Here is a 10,216-nt window from a genome sequence, read left to right as displayed (position 1 = left end):
CTTACTCACTGAGGCAAACTTTGGATCAGGAACCTATTTCAAACATTAATATGGTGTTTATAAATGGATTGTTTAGTCTATAAAATATCAGAAAGGTTTCCAGAGCCCAAGGTTAAGTCTTTGGATCTCTTGTTTTTTTCAATCAACAGTCCAAAAACCCAAAAATATTAATTATTTAAAACAGAGAAAAGTTGTAAATCCTCACATTTGTGAAACTGGAATCAGAGAAATTTTTGGCTTTTTTTGCTTCATACTTGACTCACATGATTAATCAATTGTTGATCAATCATCTAATCATTTCAGCACTATAACGATCACTCAGTAAAACCATTGAAACATGTGACCATACCAAAGATCTTTGGTAATTGCAGTAAACTAAACTATCAATTCATAGATGAATTACACACATAGTAAGTTAAATTATTACCATAGACACTCATATTTTATCATAAACGTAACATAGTCGGTAAAACTGGCACCTATTTAAGAAAAACTAAATTTAGATCTAAATAAAAAGAAATAATTCAGCACAAGCTTTCATGTGCAACATAGGAGTACGTAGATGTACAGTACATGTCTTCCTTTAATGCAACTAGAGAATAGAATCTGATGAAAGTGCTCGACTGGGTGAATCCAGGTGCGTTCTTTGATCTCTGCATCGCTTCACCTTTTCAATCCACCTCCTTTGGTGTAGATGAAAGCCAAGAGAGTGATTTTAAGACATCTGTGTTTGGAGTGTGCAACTCTGTGTCAGGAACTTGTACTCTCCTTCCCCCCTGTGGTGATACAATCCTGCAAAAAAAAAAAAAAAACAGTATTAAAAGGGGGTGCAAAAAAAATAAATTCTAACAAATCCTGAGTAGGTCTTCCCAATTCACACTCACCTCTCCCAAGCTGCTGTGGAAGACGTGCTTCATCGTCTGACTTGATCAGCCATAACATCACCTTAGGCTACCATCAGCTTCAATGTAGATCACCTGCCAGCAGAGAGCAGAGGTGGGCCGCTAACGCCGGGGAGAATTCGACTGGAAGATGTAAAGGACCCGACTCCCCACTAGGTGGCAGTAGAAGTCAGACTTACTGGTCATCTCCTGGTTGCCAGTCAAGACAGTTTCCTCTACTTGGCAGTGAGCCATATTTATATTAGGGACAAGTTATTCTGGGCTAATTTGCACCTGATGTTCACTTAATGAAGACAGAGACAGACATAAAGGCCCTGGGAGAGACATCGGAGGCAAATCTCCTGACATGATGTAAAAATGATACCACCTCCCCGTAATTAAGACACAAGCATTTACATAGAAACACGCTACACAAACCCACACACATGCACAGATACAGGCACACACACACACACACACACACACACACACACACACACAAACCACTAATGAGCTCAACAAGCTGTTCTAATCAAAACATCATCAAGCAAATTAACAGGAGTATCTATCACTTGGAGATGCCTTGAGGGTTTTTTTCTTATTTTTTTTTGTGATGTTATAATTTAGTTTTTTGACTCTATTTGGTACTTTAGTTGTACTTTTTGCTTGCACGAAGCAAACTTTAAAGCCAAGTATGTTTAATTTACACGGTGTTTTAAAGACGACACTGTTAATCCATAGTGCTTCAAAGATAAAACTGTATTGTGTTAACCTGTTAAGCGACACTGTCCCACCCTTTGGTGACATTATTGTCAGGATCACTTATATACTCATTCTGACTTTTCTATTGTAAAATTTAAAGATTTACCTTTTACAGTTATGACTGTGATCAAAAGGGTTGAAAAACAGTAACCTTCTTATTTCGGCTACATTATTTTCAGGCTTGTGCACAACAATGGGGTGCCTGGCAAGGCAAGTTTATTTGTGTAACACATTTCAACAACAAGGTGATTCAAAGTGCTTTACATAGAGCATAAAAGGCATTAAAATATAGAATACAAAGGCAACACAAGTAAAAAGACATAAAAACAATTAAAAGGTGTTAAATTTGGAAATAAAAAAAGAAGCTAAAAAGGGAATAAGACAGATAAGAGGTAAGAGGTTAATAGGACTTAGAATTAAACTGTATATTGCAGCAAATTACTTTTTTAAGCAAAGCTACAAAGACGTCAAGTACGGTAATTTCATGTCATGATAAACATTTGTTTTAAATTGATTTTGTAAACAATACTTTTAATACTTGCTGCTTTTTCAACATCCTCTCTTGTCATATAAAACAATATTTTTCTTCTCCAACAGGCCTTCAGTCAAAGTAGTTTTAACAACGATTTAAGGATCTTTTTTGTGCTGGCTAAGATACTCAGTGAAATGCTCGACAGGTGAACACTTGTCTCTTGATTAACGGCATTTGACAGACAAAATGCTAACTGGTGGAAACACTGATTGCCTCTTGGAACAAACCTGTGACATTTCAAATAAAAGACGTTGTACTACACCCATCCACCCGTAAACGGCACTTTATGATTGGCAACAAATTAAAATCATACCTTAACTCTCACATAGCCCTTTGAAATTCAGAAAAATAGAAGTACACGAGCAAGGAGGAACCTAACCATAAAACCTCTAAAACTGAATGTTTTACCTTGTGGAGACCAACTTTTTGTCCACAAATGGAAGGTGACACATATAAACACACACTCTATATGGATGCTTGCGATTTTAAATCTTAAAGAGTTTTTGCCTTTTAACTCTGTTAAAAGTAAATATTCATTAATAAACTGCTGCAAACTGAAGATGTCATTTACATGCTATTAATAAAGATTTGACTTCCCATCATTTCAGTTATAAATAGATATCCAGTAAGCCTGATTGAATCACCAGTTGAATGTAAACAGCTCTGCCTCCGCTGACGCTGATGCATACAGACTCATAACTTCACAGAAGCAATATTCTGACAGCAAATGGGATGTAAACTGTGCATTTTGATGACTTATCAAATAACAGATAAGATTTCTGCTTGTGTATTTGGAAACACCTCAGTCTGATTTCAGTTTTTAAGGTCCCACACCTGGATGTAACTGTAGTCATACAGTATGTACTATTGTTTATACTCATTTTTATAGTGTAGTGTTTTTACAGCTAGCATACAAGAAATCAATGTATATACATAAAATTATGACGTGTGCAAACAGATGTCAATCAAAGTACTACTTCACAAAACTTTATTTCCAAGTGAAAAGCTCCTCCACAAGACAAGACAGTTTTACATGTCACTGTAGGAAAAGTGCAGGTGTAAAAAAAAAAAAATTAAATTCCTGCTTCGGTTTCATGATCCTGGTATTGTGTGAGCTGGTTCACACTATCATGACTTACTGGGACACTTAAATAGACCGGAGCCATCGTTAGTGTTATTAGTGACACCTGTGTGCTTTTCCTACTATGATAAGTGTCTGCTATGAAAAAAAAGCTCTATTCCTTTTGTGTTGTTGATGGACACTATTGTGCCATAATGCGGTGCACACTCAAACACTGAGCTGTACACTGACGACGTCATCTTAAGGTTGTTACTGTTCCAGCGTGAAAACAGGCTCCTCAAACCTGCTTAAAATTAATAAATAGTTTAGGATTGGGACAAAAGTGGTGATACTGTTTCACTTAGTTTTACAAAATAAAACATTATCACATGCTGTTTGTAATATTTGATCTGTCAAAACATATGAACATATCAACATCAATGATCAGACAAACATTTGTTATTGATACTGCTGTAAGGAAGTATACACATGTTATATTGGAGGAAATCCTGATACTCTGAACTTTATAAATGATCCAATCTGATAATTCCACCCACAGAAATGTAAGCAGACCTGCAGAATAACAGAATAATCCAGATCTGCTGTGACTGGAGCCGAATGTTTCCGAAGTCGCCTTCAGTGTTTCCTCCCTGCAGTGTGAATAAGCCGCCCTAACTGACTCTGTGGTTCATTAGTATAAAGCTTTATGAAAAGGCTTCATTAAAATTGCATCCAGCATTTCAGTGCCTGTAATGAAAGTTAGTGCAAGTGTCAAAACCTCTCCTGTTAACCAAACTCACCCCATGCTGCGCTACTGGAGACATCATGTGGTCTGAATCCTGGACTCCTGGATTAGCACCTCCTGTGTTTTCAGCACATTTAACCACATAAAGAAAGCATTGTTCAGCAATTTCTGCAGTTAATCATGAAAATAACTTTTATTTGGTCCTCTGCTAAATCTCCCTACTCTGTCCACTTATGTAAATCTCATATACAGTATATTTATCTTAACTGAAATGTCACAGATCTAATTTTCATAGATTTTATAAAAAAAAACAATTATCAACATAGCATATAAATCCCATTTTGAATTTATTATTTGTCACAAGAGCTATTGTTGTACATATGACACCAAATTATGATAGCTAAGTGTTAGAAATGGTCCCATAAATTACACATTTTTACAAAGATGCAATTTTGTGTTATTTAACAAAAAAAATGTGTATTTAATTATGCGTCAAAAATTGTCTAAATTAAAAATGTGCACTTGTAACTGTCACTTTGAATTTATTCAAGTTTTTTTTTTATATGCGTCTACGTTTTGGTTGGAAACTGTCAAAACAATAATCGTAGTATATGAGCTGCATTAAATTATTGACTGGGAGTTATTGGCAGGAGAGCCAGTTAAGTCAGTAAAATTAATTTTGAAGACTGAGCACTCAAGTTAACTCTCCTCAACCAACAACACACATTACTTTTGAGAAGCTTAGTGAGTTAACAAATGTAATAATTGTGTCAGATAGTAATGCCTGATGGTTCCAGCAGTCCCAGTAGAGCCCCAGTACACAAATATGGACCTGGAAATGTCCATAATATGCCCCCTTTAATTTGTCACCGATCTCTATGTTTGCTTTGTTTGACAAGTTTCTCACCTTATCAATCTCAACCACTGCTCATACCACATCAGCTCCAAACTGGCTTCACTCAAATGAACAAATCTGGCTTTTCTAGTTTAAAATCAAGACTGTCCTCCCAAGAAAAATGTCAAGATTAGTCGTGTCACGTACAACATATGTTTGCGTTTAAGTGATTGAAACTCTCATGTGGCCGTAAAAATTATGATGGGAGCAAAAAAAGTAATTAGATGATATCATATATAGACAAAGTCTGCGTAGGGAGGAGGTCGGGGAGGATGGATGTGTCAACAAAACATCAGACTTTAACAGGAAATCGCTGATTGTTTCAGGTGTCCAACCATGAGTTTCCTATTTTCAACTGTGAGTCAACAGTTTTTAAAAACCACAACGCTGACAACCATGATGTTGGCGAAGCAAACTCAAAGCTTTAATAACGTCACCTCAGAAACCAAAATAATCAGAGTTGTTTTAAAAGAAAATTCAACACATTTGATACTAATACTATGTACAGTAAGTCTCTTCACATTTAACATCAAACGCACCATCACTCACAGTACAGCACTACTTTACCTTCTCTTTCTATTCATGTCCACTGGAATGGCCGCTGGAATCTCCTAAAATGTTTTACCTTTTAAAGTGAAAAATCACTTTAACGTCCAGCGTACATGATGGTCTATATCTGTTGTGTTCATTAGTTCAGGGGTAGCAGTCACTCCAGGTCCATCATCACCAATCCTCGCTCTTTCCCTTTCCTGCTCTAATTGCCTGAATAGTCGTACTGCTGCTGCCCATTAGTATAATACCCATTAGTCTGCCTTTACTTCCCCCACACCACCACTCCCTGCCTTTACTACACCTCTGAGACACACACACACACACACACACACACACACACACACATATGCAAAGCAGAACGTATAGACATGTACAGAGGCTTGCAAAGGCGTACAAACATGTACATGAGCAAGTTTTTCTGTTCATATAAATGTTTTTTTTTTAAATTAACTACTAACCAGTTCCTATTTTAGTCCCTCCAGCAGAGCCTTGATCTGTTTGCTGGAGCTTCAGCCTCAACCTCAAACTTTTCCACACACAAACATGCGTACAAGAATCCTGCGATTCCTCTTCCCCAGAAGTAACAAGCTGATGTCGTGTACCTCGGCGAGCCTCTGGGTAAGAGCCGATCTGGCTTCCAACATGCTTTTATGAGAGCAGAGAAATGGAAAATGAACAAATTATTTATTTCACTAACCCTTCTGGAATGTATTAAAACGTCTCCTTTTACTTACCAACGGGATAATTCTCTGACGCTTTCCAAAGTAGGAAAATAGTGTCTGGCAAAGAGGTTAAAGCTAAGGTAGGTAATGTATTTTAGAACTTTTTTTTTGTTATACTTGTTGAAATTCTCTGTATATCCTGACAGCAATCAATAAATAAAATGCTCTGACAATAAAAAGAAAAAAATCCAGTAACTGCGGCTGGCGCAGGCCTGTAATAAGTCCGTACAATCATTTCATTCAGCCTGAATGAAATAATTAGACGGACTACCTGCCTACCAGCGTGCACTCTGCCTGTGCACTCATTGCACACGGCACAGAAAGTTCTGTGCGAGGCTAGACGAGCAGTGAGATACCAACAGATGTGATGAGACTGCGTGAATTGCAGAAGGAGAGAAGAAGCAACGTGTGATCATTGCAGGGGAAACTGAAAACCAAATAATCTTATTATCAACACTGGAGTGAGAGAAGTGAACTCGGCTCCCAGAAGTGAAAAGCAGCCATAGATTCTTATGCATCACTGCAGCTTCAGGTCAGATACTGACCCGTCTCTGCGCCCTGGTGCTACTCGTCGCTCTGGGACCTGGTTGGAGCTGTGGGTATCGCTTGATTTCAAGCAGGGAGATGGGGACGATCAATTCTTTTGTGGCGGACTTCAGACAGGTGAGAGGTGGCCCTGTTTTTTGTTTACTAAAGATTGTTGTACCTTTTACCTTGAGAAGAAGTTGTGTGTCTTAGTGAGTTCAGTAGTAAGCTGTTAAAGTGTTGCGTTGCATGTGCGTATGAAGCACGTGCCTATGCCTGTGGTCATCTGGTGGGAGGGGCTTAGGGCGGAGAGCGGAGGCGGGGAGAGCTGCAGGAGGAGGGCTTGATTTTCAAATTCTGCCTACTCCGGCTTTAAATAGGTTCAGATCCACCAGAGCTGAAAAGTTCTTTTAATTGAGAGATAATTGAGATAATGAACTTCTTACATAAATTTTGACATTTTTGACATTTTGACATCAATTTTCATCACCCAGTGAAATCATGTTATTGGAGGGAGACAACAATGGCGAACATGGTGATTTTATTTGCGCCATGTTTGCTTGATAAAGCTAAATAAAAAAGTTTCAGTTGTGTTTAAAATGAACAGTGGATGTATTTAGTGTGCAGCAAATACGTGCAGAATCTCAACCAGCATCTGCTGATCACACTCCTGCACAGGGGCATCATGCAGTCCAGTTTTTGAAGGGACACGGTTGTTCTCTGCAAAAACCAAGTTGTTACCAGTAATTATTTCCTTTGGTTTCTATGTTTATGATCAAACTGCCCCCTATCAGTAACTATCTACAACTATAATTGAATGACACCTATTAACTTGTATTTAATAGCAATATTGAACAAGCAAATGTTAGTGACAAGGCTTTAAACTCAGGGGTAATATTAGCTGGTTAGCTAGCCAGTACTGTTGATTATTTAAATAAAGAAAGCTCACAAACATGTAGCTGCTGTTTTTACTGACGCTATTCAGCTTTTGACTCTTTGTAAAAAAAAAAATCTCCTTATGTCTATCTTGTTTTGTAGGAGACATTTCAATGCTGCAAATTTGTTATGACAAAAACAATGATTATTTAGCTGCTAATAATAGCAAAGAACAACAAGCTAACACTAATGTTAATTACTTGTGGGTTACAGCTAAAACCACTGATGCTAAAGTTACTTTATATAGGGACATTCTGAAGCTTTAAGTGATTAATAATATTGCTTATTCATACTTACAAAATTACTACATGCTTACTACACTGCGGTTAACACAATCACGTGTTGCAGCAATTCTACATAACTTCCACAGCTGTAGCTGAGCGGCTCCAAGCAGAACCACCTAAACACAGAGGGGGGGGGGGTTGTGTGTGGCATCTGGTCCTGCCCACACTCTTTGATTAACAGGTGATCATGAGAATGAGAACAAGTATTCAGAGGAACTCGCTATCCACACTCTTTAGCCATGAAAATGCTTGTTTCTGATTGGCTGGCAAGGGTAAAAGGACACCTCCAACCATTCCAACAGTTTAACCACTTCTAAATCCATGAACAAAGTATATAAAACTCCAGATAACCATAATAACACTACATTTAACTACACTAACCTAACCGTGAGTTAACATTACTACAAACACCTAAAAACATCAAGTAACATTTGAAGCTTCTCTCTTTGTCCACGGTAAGTGGTCATGGTGTACTTGAAAAATAATGAACTCAGCTTGTCCATTGATTGACTGTCAAACCTGTGGACTTATTTATTATTATTAATGACCTGTGACATTTTATTTAGATACTTACTGAAGTATAAACAAAGTTTAAAAAAATGAGGGTGAGAAGAGAGGGGTGAGAGAGGATGAACAAGATGAGAACAGGAAGTAAGACAAGCTTGAAATGGAAATGGAGGAGAAAAAATAATGAGGGACTTCTGTTCTATGACGAGGAGAAATAATGCACTGGACAGAAAGATGTGGAGAAGCAAAGGGGGATCACAGCATCACTATTTCATAGTCTGAGGGGGCAGACCCACATCAAGCTTCCTACCATGTCAAGCAGTCAATCAGCATCAGCCTGTGTGTGTGTGTAGCCTACATGTGTACATTTTTAAAATATCATACAGTGCTACATATCTGTCACTCACTGCTTTGGGGCAATAGAACAGGTAGTAGTGTGGGTGGATTACACACAGTGAAAAAAAAAAAAGAAAAAAGATTAAATATTAAACTCCTTTGACCGACCCAGCCTATGCAGCAAACTGATCCGAGGGAGGCCAGGCCTTAAAAGGTCACAGGTTGGGACACGAGATGAGAGCGCAGACGAGGAAAAAGAGTCGAGGGACTTGCCCGTCCTTCCTCATCTCCATCCTCCACCGAGCCCATCCTCAGCCTGCCGCCTCGGGGCGATTCGCTGCGGCGGTTTCAGACAACCAAGTGCAGTTGGAGTTTCAGCCGTCAGATGTCGCAGGTCAAGAGTTGTCATGATCATGAAGGGTGTCAATCACAGGAGATTAAGGGAGTGGCGGTCTGCAGGGATTCTCCGATGTCAGGCTGTCTGGGCGATGAGATGACTGCAACCTGCTTCCCCCCCTGAACCTGCGCTCACTGTATATGTGTGTGCAAACAAATATGAGCAAGGGTAGGCGAACTGCACACACTCCCCTCTGGCATGAAAGAAAGATGATGGCATGAATGATGTATTGTACTGTTACACACTACAAACACTCTCACACACACAGACAGAGCAGGGCAAAAACTGTAGTGATATGATGGCTTCTGTAAATGCTGTCTGTCTTCTGCAAAGAGGAGGAACGTAAAAGCAGAAAAAGAAAGATGAAAGAGATGCTGAGTGACACATGTCTCAACGCCCAATTTATTCCTTCTTTGCTCATAGAATAAGAATGACGTACTTCGACCTCAATGGTGTGAAATGCAAAATGCAAAAAAATTACACACCGAATGACTTACGAAATTGGTGAGTTATTCATACACCATTTGGTGATACCAGGCTGTTATGTAAAAATGCTCCCTAGAAGTCAAAAGCCAGGGCTTCATACCACTCTGCAATGTTAACTCTACTTCCTCTCTCTAGATGACGTCAGATTGCTTGCACACAAATGGCTGACCGTTCTGTAGTCGTTGTTGCTAACGTTGCGGTTCACATTGTCCACTCGCAAAATTTTGGATCGGATTCAGGCTTGAATATGTAGGGATGCATTTGAGAAGTTTCCATTGTGAGTAGAAGAACAAGAAAACGAAATAAAGTCCTACTCCCGAGCCAACGGAAGTCGGTTGAGAAGCAGCATCCGGAAGCTGGCCAATCACAACAGAGAGAGGACTTAAAGAGACAGGAGCTAAAACAGACTGAGGACAATGTAAGATAAATAAGGATTTTTTAAAAACTGTAAATCATGCAAAATGCAAAACTGGGCATCATGTGAAGTTTAGCCTAAGGATATAAATATAGATCTGCAAACTTTCCCTTTAACATATTTTGTTGATAAAATAGGAGAACATGTCGACTGAACTTAATTTGTAAAAACAGTGAAGTTA

General features: G+C 38.6%; 1 long non-coding RNA gene across 1 annotated transcript; it reads right to left on the bottom strand.

The window, feature by feature from the left end:
- Positions 1-5,313: 5,313 nt before the first annotated feature.
- LOC122995894 lies at positions 5,314-8,075 on the bottom strand. Its single transcript, XR_006406864.1, has 3 exons — positions 7,927-8,075; positions 7,309-7,394; positions 5,314-6,072 (listed from the first exon to the last, which is right to left on the bottom strand). It is a non-coding gene; the product is annotated as an uncharacterized LOC122995894 (long non-coding RNA).
- Positions 8,076-10,216: the final 2,141 nt, after the last annotated feature.

Source organism: Thunnus albacares, chromosome 13, assembly GCF_914725855.1.
Source record: "Thunnus albacares chromosome 13, fThuAlb1.1, whole genome shotgun sequence".
Lineage (NCBI taxonomy): Eukaryota > Metazoa > Chordata > Actinopteri > Scombriformes > Scombridae > Thunnus > Thunnus albacares.
This window is presented reverse-complemented; position numbering and strand designations above follow the sequence as displayed.